Raw genomic sequence first — 11765 nt, 5'->3', positions numbered from 1 at the left:
CATGCTGGCCCCTGGGGTGGCAGTGGCACAAAGTTGTCCCTGTGCCATTGCTTGAGACTCTGATGAGGCAGCGGTGATTGTGGGGACTCACCAGGTTACTGTCTGAGGAACTCTTTCTTGGCCTGGAATTCTGGAATTCCACTTCCAGAAAATTCCCAATTGTAATAGATAACGCCCTTGCTCGTCACAGTCAATCAGTCTCTCTGTCCAGCGTCTGGCCACATCTCTGCATTGTCACAGCTGGTACCCAGGTCTGGGCCACTGTCTTTTCTGGCTTCCCTGCTGCCTCCTTTGTACCCTACAGTTGTTGTCCACCCAACAGCTCAAGTGATCTTTTTGGGGTATTTTTGGCTACATCTTGTGGCTTGTGGGATCTTAGCTCTCCAACCAGGGATCAAACCTGGGCTCCTTGCAGTGGAAGCATGGAGTCCTAACTACTGGACCGCCAGGGAATTCCCTCAAGTGATCTTTTAAATCATAAGTCAAGGCTTCCCTGGTGGCGCGGTGGTTGAGGGTCCGCGTGCTGATGCGGGGAACACGGGTTTGTGCCCCGGTCCGGGAAGATCCCACATGCCACGGAGCGGCTGGGCCCCTGAGCCATGGCTGCTGAGCCTGCGCATCAGGAGCCTGTGCTCCGCAACGGGAGAGGCCACAATGGTGAGAGGCCCGCATACCGCAAAAAAACCCAAAAAAACCAAAATAAATCATAAGTCAGTTCATATTGGTTCCCCAATGCCCTCAGGATACGTCCAGACTCTGTAGTGAGGCCTCCAAGACCCAGGAGATCTGGCCTTAGATGACCTCACCTCCTCATCTCCCACCTGTCCTACCAGCCCTTCCTGCTCTGTTTCCACTACACCAGCCTCCCTGCGGATCCCTGGACATGGCCCCTACTCTCTGGCCTCTGTCTCTTCTCCCAGCCTCCTTTCTGCCTGGGATGCTCCTCTCCCTTATCCACTTGGAAAAGAGCTCAAATGTCACCTCCTCCAAGAAACCTGTGTCCTCTGGCTTCCCACTCACCCCTTCTGAGTACCCATCACTGCCTATTGTCCTTGTCTGTGACCACTCCTGGTTCCCCATCCTTTTTCCATCAGGGCCAGGCATGGATGGGGCTGCAGTGAGCAGACGGGACACCTGAGGCTTCACCTGGCCCTCTCCCCCTGTTCAGGGGCCTTGAGGGAGTGACAGCCTCCGAGGATCATGGGGTGCTAGAGGCCTGCCAGGCCTCTCCACACCAACCAGTGAGCCAGGGGAGGAAGGACACAGCTGACACCCATTTCACAGAGGCGCCATCTGAGGCTCAGGGAAGGCAGGGCCTTTCCATGATCAGAAGAAGGGGCAGCATCTGAGCTCCAATTCCGCTCACCGAATCCTAATTAGTTTGGCTCTGTCTGAGTCAGGCATCATTCCCTGAGTATTCGCTCTGCTGGTGCTGGCTGGGAGCTAGGGCAGAGCACCGAATCATCACCATTTCTACCTTTGAGCAGTTCACATTCCTGAAGGGATGGGCTCTGGCCTGAGGAAAAGAAATCCCTCTAATAGATGGCAGAGGGTGCTGAGAACCATAGTGAACTCCAGTTCCTCACACATGGTGCAGCTAGTTCCACTTTTGAAAGTAACGCAGTTCAAGTCCCAAAACGCAGAAAAACAGAAGCTTCCCTCGCCCCACCCCACAGCCCCCATGGCTACAGCTCTCTGGTGTGCAATGTCACCCCCCAGCTTCCTGTGACGGGACAGAATAAAGTCTGCCCCTTACTGCACCTGTGCTCACATGCCTCAGATAGGATGTACACATTCATTCATTCATTTGCCAGATATTCAGCAAGCTTTCGTGGAGCCTGGTGTGTGCTCGGCCCTGGGGGTTCCAGAAGGGTGGACAGAGGTGAGGCTACCCAGTCCCTGCGCTTGGGGACTCACTGTCAATTAGGGCAGGTCATCCCTGAGTCTCTACACCTCTTATGTCACCAGTGTGAATGTGCGACTGTGATTGTGTCTGTGTGCACATTTATGTGTGTGAGAGAAGGTGTGTCCTGGTTAGGAAGGGCTTTGTAGGAATGGGGCAAGTTGTTGAGGCTCCGTAGGCAGGCAGGGGGTAGGTCTTTAGAGGAGCATCTGGGGCAGAGAGCACAGCAGAGTTCAAGGTACAGGAGGGAGGAGCAGCCTCCTTTGCTGGCGGGGAGCAGAAGCTTAATGTGGTGGGAGAATTGTGTATGTGTTGGGGATGAGGTCAGCCACGAGGGGCTTTGGGAACTGGCTAAGGAGCATGGAGGGTGATGGGGAGCCTGGGCTTTAAGCTGGGGAATTCTGTGGCCATATCTGTGCTTTGCAAAGGTCATTGAGGCAGTGCTTGGAGGGGGGCAGGTAGAGGCAGCTATCATTTCCCGGCCAAGGTCATGGTGGCCTGCGCCAGAGTTGAGGCAGTAGAGATGGAAACATTCAAGAGATGTTCAGGAGGCAAAATGGACGGCTGGGTGACCGATGGGATGTGAGGTCTAGAGAGGCAAGCATCCCAGATCATGCCAGAGTTTCGGGCCTGGGTGACGGGTGTTTTTCAGTGATGTGGAGAGGCCTGGAGGATCAGGTTAGGGGAAGGTGATATGGTCACTTTCGGCAGGTGGCATCTGAGGGGTCTGGGGACTATCCATCCAGGAGGAGCTGTCCTGAAGGCAGGTGGACATGTGGGTAGAGGAAAGAGGTATCCAGGCTAGAGACAGCTTTTTGAGGCGATGATGGTCAACTGGCTTACCAAGAGATCAAATGTGAGAGGGACCAGGGCACTGTGCTCCGCTAGGGCACTTCAGTGGGTGGTGGGGGCAGATGCAGGCTTGAAGGGGGCTAAGTGTGGGTCTGTGGGTGTGCCGGGACCTGCCACCACCTCCACCTGCCTCCAGTCCCAGCCTGGCCTCTACTGCCCAATGTGTGTGTCAAAGGGCAAGGGCCAGGGATGCTGCCCGCGTTTAAGTCTTGGCTTTAGCACTCTCACCTTGCGGTTCCTGTAGCCACTTCTCTTTTCTGATGCTTTAACTGCACTCATCCATTCACTCACGAAAATTGCACTTTTAAGAGGTACTCTGTCTCATTAATAATCAACACAATGCAAATGTAAACAAGAGACTTTTTTTTGCCCTCTGAGATTGGCAGTGATGGACATGATGTGTAAGCGGATGCTTTGTAGAGAATGGGAACTGGTTTGAGTATTTAAGAGTAGTTTTTTCAGTATATATCAGGATGTCAAGTGCAAACCCTCCTTTTCACCCTGAAGTTCCACTTCAAGAAATTTAGGGCTTTCCTGGTGGTGCAGTGGTTAAGAATCTGCCTGCCAGTGCAGGGGACACGGGTTCGAGCCCTGGTCCGGGAAGATCCCACATGCCGTGGAGCAACTAAGCCCATGCGCCACAACTACTGAGCCTGTGCTCTAGAGCCCACGAGCCACAACTACTGAGCCCGCATGCCACAACTACTGAAGCCCACGAGATTAGAGCCCGTGCTCTGCAACAAGAGAAGCCACAACAATGAGAAGTCTGCACACCGCAATGAAGAGTAGCCCCCGCTCGCCACAACTAGAGAAAGCCCGCGCAGGTCAACGAAGACCCAACACAGCCAAAAATAAAAACAAATAAATAAATTTATATTAAAAAGATAAATAAATTTAAAAAAAAGTAAAAGAAATTTATCTCAGGGACTTTCCTGGTGGCACAGTGGATAAACTCTGTGCTCCCAATGCAGGGGGCCTGGGTTCGGTCCCTGGTCGGGGAACTAGATCCCACATGCATGCCACAGCTGAGGAGCCCATGTGCCGCAACTAAGACCCCATGCAGCCAAATAAATAAATAAATATTTTTTAAAAAAAGAAAGAAATTTATCCCAAAGGAAGAGGTATCCAGGCAAGAAAAGATGTGTCTAAGGACACTGATTGCTGGCTTGCTCAATCAGAGGTAAAGGGATGGCACAGTCCTGGTGACCATCAGTGGGAGACAGAGGGTGAAGGAGGTTCGTGTGTGCCCTGAGATAACCCCTGGCCACTGAAAATGGATGTGGGGCATGGATTGAGCATCTTACTATGCGCCTGGCATCATTCTGGATGCTGGGGACACAGAGGCAGACCAGATAGGCAAGGTCTCTGCTCTCAAGGAGTTCACACTCCAGCCCAAGGAAACAGACAATAACCAAGCTCACATATCTGTAAGATGACTTCAGAGAGAAGGAAAAGCTGTGGAGAAAACAAACCAGGGTGATGCGATTTGGAGCGATGGGGCTAAGGTGCTACTTTAGTCAGGGTGGTCAGCGTAGGCCTCTTTGAGACAGTAACTTTGAAGCCAAGACCTGAATGTCAAGAAGGAAACGGTCACGAAATGATACAGAGAAAGAGTACAGTCGACCCTCTGTATCTGCGGGGGCTGACTGCACTGCGTTATTTGATACAGGGACTTGAGCGTCTACAGATTTTGGTATCCGTGAGGGGGTCCTGGAACCAATCCCCAGAGGGTACCGAGGGACCACTGTATTCCAGGCAGGGGGAACAGCTTGGAGGTGGGAATGACCTTGCTGTATTTGAGTCATGTGGGCTAGGATAGAGGGAAAGAAGGTAAGGTCTGAGAGGTGGCAGAGTCAGGTCAGGCAGAGTAGGGAGTGAGGGTTTTATATCTCTGAATAGGGAAAGGTGCTCAACACAACAGACACAGAGGACTGGGGGAAAGCACCAGAACAGACACCCGTGCTCCTGTAGCAGGAGTCTCCTCCGGTCAAACCTGTATCCATTGCCCTGGAGAGCTGTCAGGAGGCCTGTCCCAGCAGTGGCCATCATCTCTGGGCATAATTTCACGTGGCTTTCTTTTCTTCTTTGTATTTACTTATACAAAGAATGGTTTTTAATAAACGTATCATACGTGGCCATTACGTATTCAGGCATTACCAGGCCCGCCCCTGCACCAGGTGGGTTTAAGCTTCTAGTCCAGAGTCGCCAGGCTCGACAGGTGACTTCCCTGGGGACTCTCCCCCAGGTGGGGCTATCTCTGCCACTGTCCTGGGTGATCCAGCTTTGGCCTCCAGGGGCACCTGTGAGCAGGGCCTTGCTGGGGTGGGGTGACTGTGTCTCTCCGGCTGGGCCAGGCGTTCTTCCTTCCTTCCTGAGACTCCCTTCTCCTAAGGAACAAGTGGGAGGGACATCTGTGCCTCTCCCAGATCCTGGGATGAGTTGCTTGCCTGGGACTCTTTCACCAGGCCCCCTAGCAAAGGCTCCAGTGTGTGGTGTGTAGTTTACTTCTGAGTTCCTACCGCTATGCGAACTGTTCTGACAGAGATGTGCAGGGTGTCGAGGTGGGGAAAGGCCTAGTCACTAGGCATTTGGCAATACCCTCCACACATGGGATAATGACCTGGAGGCTAACGATCTTCAAACTGACCCCTGCCCCAGCCAAGCCCAAGACATAGTCTTGGTCTTTGGCGCCACCACGTGGGAAGTCTCTACACTGCAGTAACAGGCTTCACAAAATACCTCCAAACTCCAGGAGGTGCCCACTTACCCCAAGCCACATTTTTGTGAATGGATAGTCACTGGACTGTGCAGTGCACAGCCTCTTCAGCCCTATGCAGCGGTCCTGCTCACACTCAGACCTGGTTGCATATCATGGTCACAGGGAAGGCCACCACCACCATTAAAACCTCCTCCAGACTTGGGCCTTTTTGTAAAAGTTCCCTGACCCTCCACTTTTCAGTCCTCTCCGCCTTTGACCTGATCCACGTGTGTTGAACACGTATGATCTTCCCCCTCTTCTGAAACTCCCTCTGGCTTCTGTGACTGCTCCTCTTGGATTTCTAGCTGCTTCTCTGGCTATATCTCTTCATGCCCCTCTGTGGGCTCCTCAGGGTGCTGGGTCCCCTTCCCTCATCCTTGATTCTTTTCTCCAGGCCATCCTGACAGCTTCCAGGGCCTTGTTTCTGTTCCCACAGTGATGCCTTGAGTCTTCGCTCCCCATCTCTCGTGCCATTTCCCCACTTAAGATGACCCTTGGGCATCCCAAACTCACTGTATAAAGTCGACCCCATCTCTTCTCCTCAGAACTGCTCTCCCTCCCAGGTTCTCAGGTTAGTCTGGGTGGCCTTTCCCCTGACACCTCTTTGGCCATCAAGTTGCCCCATCTTCTCTGCCCCTTGGCCAGGGCACCATCTGCACCTCCTTTCTGGCCTCTTAGTGTTCTTGGTTTCACCCGGCCTGGTCCATTCTCTACAGAGCCGCTTGATGGCTTCTGCATATTAAACCCTGTCCCTTCTCACTTCCCCGCTGGCCCTTCATCTCTGGCCAGTTCCTCCCCATGAGGTCCTAGCTCAGCCAGACTGAACTTCTTTGTTCCGTGAATACATCCTGCTTTCCCACGCCTCCATATCTTTGCACAGGCTGTTCTGTGCATCTTTTTTCTGTTTCCTTCACCTGGTAACTCCTGCCTACCCTTTAGGTCTCAGCTCAGACACCACTTCCTCTGGGATACCTCCCTGGACCCCAGGCCAGGTCAGTAACCTCTTCACTCTCACAATGCCCTGTGCTTCGCACATTACAGACCTTGTCTGCCTCCCCTCCCTAAAGGGCCACCTGCTCCTCTCCAGGGATCCCACACCAAGACTAGCTCTAGGTCGAGTCACCTGACTCTGTGCCTGGTTCTCAGATTCAGAGGTCCTAGATCTCAAAAGTCATCAAGTTGCAGAGAGAGCAAGGCCATGCCTGAGGCCAGTGAACCAGTGGCCAGGCTGGGATGGGAACCAAGACTCTTACCTTCCCTCCCAGGGCTCCCCTGCTCCCCCAGATGCCATTGTGAGTTGAGTAAGTCTCCTTGAGGGCCCGAAGGACTTTGACCAGCAGAGAGTTGGCAGGCCTCTGGCCTGGGGGGAAGGCAGCCATCAGCCTGGGGTCTTGGGAGCCCAGAGAGGTGGCGGAGGCTGTCCCAGAAAGCAGACTGGTGACTCCAGGCCAGCACACCTGATGAAAGTGTTTAATGAGACTCCTTTCTCCCACAGAGCTGTGCAGCGGGAGTGTGGCCTAGAAGTCATGCAGGGAGGACTTGGATTCCTGAAGGGGGTGGTGGCAGCTGTTAGGGCCCCTGGGTTAATTATCTCCAGCGTCACACAGAAGAGAATGTGCTGAGGAGAGACCTCCCCCACCTGGCCTCGGCTTGTCAGGGCAAGGGTCTCTCCAGGACTCAACCTGCTCCCCACCAGGCTGGGGTCCGAACATCAGCTTGGTGTTCCCTCAGGCCTCAGCTCCCCCATCCCACTCCGGCCCCAAAGGGACTCCTGGCTCTTCCCTGAGACTTCTTTGTGGGGTCCCACCACTGGGCCTTCGCTCTTGCTGTGCCCTCTGCCTGCTCCGTGGCTGGGCCAGCTCACTTGCTCAAGGAGCTCAGTAAACACTGGTGAATTGAATTGCTCTGTAAATAAACAAAGTGCCAAATAGGCTGCCTGGCACTTAGGAGAGGCACCTCCCTAAATTTCCTAAGCAAGCAAATAACCCGAAATGAGAGAAGTGAAAGGATTCATCCAGTCTTTTCTTGTGCTTTTGTCCCCCAAACTGCTCGCCATTCATTTCTTCCAAGGAGCCCTGCTCTCTCTGATCCAGGCCTCTGCCTGAAATTTAGCCTGACCTTCGGTGTGTCTAGACAATCCTACCCTAGGTGTCAAGAAGCCTTCTAGGATTCCCACAGTGGCTCATACCCCTGAACCTTCCTCCTTGTCACTTGGCACAAGTATGATGACTTACTCAACGGCTGTGAGTTCTGTAGGACCAGGGACCACGGTGCCTCATGGACTACTCTACGCCCAGTGCCCAGCACAGGAACTTGATGGATGCTCATAAATATCAACTATTGCATTAGGAATGACGGTAGGCCTTGGAACACTGGGGTATTTTCTCCCTCTCTGAAACTGCCTGGATAATTTGCAGAGTTGGTTCCATCAGTCATTCCAAATTGCCCAAATGCCCAGGCTCTCACTTGAGCCCTGTCTGGTCCCTTGCTATTTCTCTAGTCTTTCTCACTGTTGTTTTTCTCCTTGAGTTCCCACAAGAGCATAGAGACTTGACAGTTTCACACTAAAGCTGAAAACCTTCCCCAAGCTTCCTCCTTGCTTGTTTCCTGGAATCTGCTTTCCAATCTCTCTTGGCTTATAAAGCCAGTGACTCATTTACTGAGCCAGGCGTCTCCACAAGGATTTCTTTCTTGCAGAAAGTGTGAAAGGAGCGGGTGACACCGTCCTTCATCCCCATCCTCTCTTGGCCCTGGCTTTTTAAAATCTAAAACCCCAGATTTGTTGTATCACGAGAGGCGGTGGAATTGCTGGGTTTCCCCTTGACATAGGCAGCCCTCCTTAAACCAGGGCCCTTGTATCCCCAGGGGCTCACCTTAAGGCATTTTCAGAGCTTTCAGAGTTTTCAGATCCCCAACCTCCAGACTCCACAATGGCAGAGATTCACCTTTGTTTCCTTGCTAACCTTCCACATAATCACAACCTCTGGCTCTCCCTGGAAATCTAGAAAACTACAGGAATGTATCTAATGCCCTTTCAAGATGCCAAGCCTTCACATCCTTCATAGGCACTAGAAATCACACACATGCATAATTTCTAATTTGTGATAAAAATTTTCAAGTGAAAATGATAGAGTTTGCAGCTTGCACATCAGCTGTCCCTGGCAGGAGTTTTCACATTGAACTGGTGGGGAATTGTACAGACATCACCCACACTCACTCAGATGACCTGGGTGAGTGTGGGTGCCGGTCCATGTGAATTCTGAGAGAATCTGTGGCAGCTGGGAGGGGTGTGGGGTGGGATTTTAGGAACCGCTGATGCAACTGGTTGGATGGGGGTTGAATGAGGGTGTCCAAAAATCTTAGTGGGTGTTTGAAAGGCTAGGTATGTATTTGTGTTAAAATCCTGAGGGTTATCAAAGTCACTGCTTGAATAAAAAATGCTTTGCATTTTTTCATTGTTTTCCTTTCAGTGCAACAAAGCAGAAGGATGGCTTGTGGACAGTGAATTAACCAGGGTTAAACAACGTTTGAAAAACGATGCTGGAGGAGTCCAATAACTCTTATCATCTTCATAGTCATCATCAATAACATAAGAGTAACAACAGTCATCATTTTTGAGGACCTAATAAGTACCATACGGCTGTATGCACACACACACACACACACACACACACACACACACACACACACTTGGGTATCATGGCACATACCAGTCAAGGTAGTCTTATCTACTGTGGGTCCCCTATTCTGCTATTCTACACTGGTCTTGGAACCTTTTACCCAGGACATATTTTATGGGATTCAGTGCAAAATAAAAAGGTAGAGCACCTTGTTCAGAATGATCATGAATTTCAAGGTGGTGACAGCAGGGCATTAAACAAGTGTGGGACCCTTTCGAGCAGGTTGCCCTGTGTGACTAAACAGCTCTCAGGCCTGTGAAGCAGGTCCCGCTTTCACCTCTGTCTAGGTGCACTGCTCAAACTTTTCTCCACTGGGAAGATTTCCCCCCACAGCTGGGGGTGCAATGCAAGAGCAGTTCATTTTCAGTTTGTTTCTTTCACACCAAAACAACACGTCCTTGAACCAAGCTTGGGCTTTCTCCCTCTATGAGCCGTTTGCTGGGTACCCCACCTGACGCATGGGTGTGTGATGAGCGATAGGTATCAGTGCAACAGTGTTAGGCGCCATTGGTATTTGAGCCACCTGTTGATAGAGATTACTTATACTATTTGGATCTGCCTAAGCTTGAGCTGGGATATACAACATCTAATTAATGACGGACTCGCTGCTTGGCCTGGCCAACCTAATGATTTTGTGTGTCGGCCAGCACCCAGTTCATGACAAGCAGGTCTAGCCACATGTTCACATGATGACCCACAGTCATGAACTCAGTCAATAACCAAGGTCAGCAATTTCTCTTCTAATGTTGTAGAAGAGAGTCCCTGTGACTCTCCTGTTGGGGCTTGCCCAAGGCTCCCCACAGCATCTTTCTCTGTGATGGAATCTACCTGATTGTTTGACATAAGTGGCAGGACTGCTCATACTGTAGCCTGGACCTGCTGCAGAGTCCACTCTCGTTCTAGAAATCACTCGAAATTAGCAACCTTCCATATCACCTGATAAATGGAACAGTGAGAATACAAGAGAATTTTGTATTCTTCCTCCAAAACCCAAACAGGAACAGAGGCACAAAAACAGTGGAAAAACAGAAAGTGAATAGTAAAATCATGGAACTAAATCAACCGTATCAATAATATGAGTAATAATTAGATGTAAGTGTACTACAATGCCAAGTCAAGGGCAGAGATTCTCCGATGAACAGAAAAGTAAGACCCAACTATATGCTGTCTATAATTATGCTCACTTTAAATATAAAGACATAAATAAGGTGAAAGTAAAGAATGGATAAAGATACGCCAAGCTGACAGAGAGCCTAGGAAAGCTACAGTGGCAATAGTCATATCAGACGTGGTAGACTTCAAGAGAATGGGTGTTATCCAAGCTAAACAGGGAAATCCATATGGATAAAATCATTCACTGGGAAGTCATAATAATCATACATGTGTGTATATGTAGTAACAGAGCTTCAAAATATTTGAAGAAAAAAACTGACAGAAGAGGGAAGAACTAGACGAATCTATAATAATCATTGAAGACTTTTATACCCCACACATCAAAGAATAAAATAGCTGGACTAAATAATAAGGAAATACATAGAAGAACAGTAGAACATTGTCAACTACCCTGACTGTAACGGACATTTATGAACACTAAACAGCTGCAGCGTTCATTTTCTTTTCCAGCAAACGTGCTACCTTCACCATGATAGACCATATGTTCACCCATCAAACGATATTCATAAAATTCAAAGAATGTGCCAAGTATGTTCTGTGACCACGGTGGAAGGAAATGAACATGAATAACGATGAGATTCACAGAAAAATCTCAAACATTTGGAAATCATACAACACACGTAAAGGATCCGTAGGTCAGAGGAGACATTTCACAGGAAATTAGAAAATATTCTGAATGAAGTGATAATAAAAACTAAACATATAAAATTTGTGGGATATACTGAGGCAGTGATTAGGGAGAAATTTATAGCTTAAAACACTTACATTGTAGAAAAGAAAAATATAAAGTGGAGGATTAGTCCAGCAACATTCTCATGGCTTTGTGGTAACAATGCAGAGTATGAGCACTGCAGGGCAAGAGACTCCTCCTGGTTTCCCTGCCTACAGGCTCCCATCTCTCTCACATGGTAGCCCAGAATATCTAAAACACAAAACTGTCTGTCACTCCCCTGCTCCAAACCCTCCCATGGCTCCCCACTGCTTCAGGGTGAAACTCAAAATGGACCTTGGCAAGGTCCATTTTTCTTTATTTTTTAAAAATATTTATTTATTTTTGGCTGCGTTGGGTTTTCGTTACTGCACACAGGCTTTCTCTAATTGCAGTGAGCGGGGGCTACTCTTCGATGCGGTGCGTGGGCTTCTCATTGTGTTGGCTTCTCTTTGTTGCAGAGCATGGGCTCTAGGCACGTGGGTTTCAGTAGTTGTGGCATGTGGGCTCAGTAGTTGTAGCTCGCAGGCTCTAGAGCGCAGGCTCAGTAGTTGTGGCGCACGGGCTTAGTTGCTCCGTGGCATGTGGGATCTTCCCGGACCAGGGCTTGAACCCATGTCCCCTGCATTGGCAGGCAGATTCTAAACCACTGCGCCACCAGGGAAGTCCCAAGCTGACCTTTTCTGACCT

The sequence above is a fragment of the Pseudorca crassidens genome, chromosome 20 (genome assembly GCF_039906515.1).
Source record: "Pseudorca crassidens isolate mPseCra1 chromosome 20, mPseCra1.hap1, whole genome shotgun sequence".
NCBI lineage: Eukaryota > Metazoa > Chordata > Mammalia > Artiodactyla > Delphinidae > Pseudorca > Pseudorca crassidens.
This window is presented reverse-complemented; position numbering follows the sequence as displayed.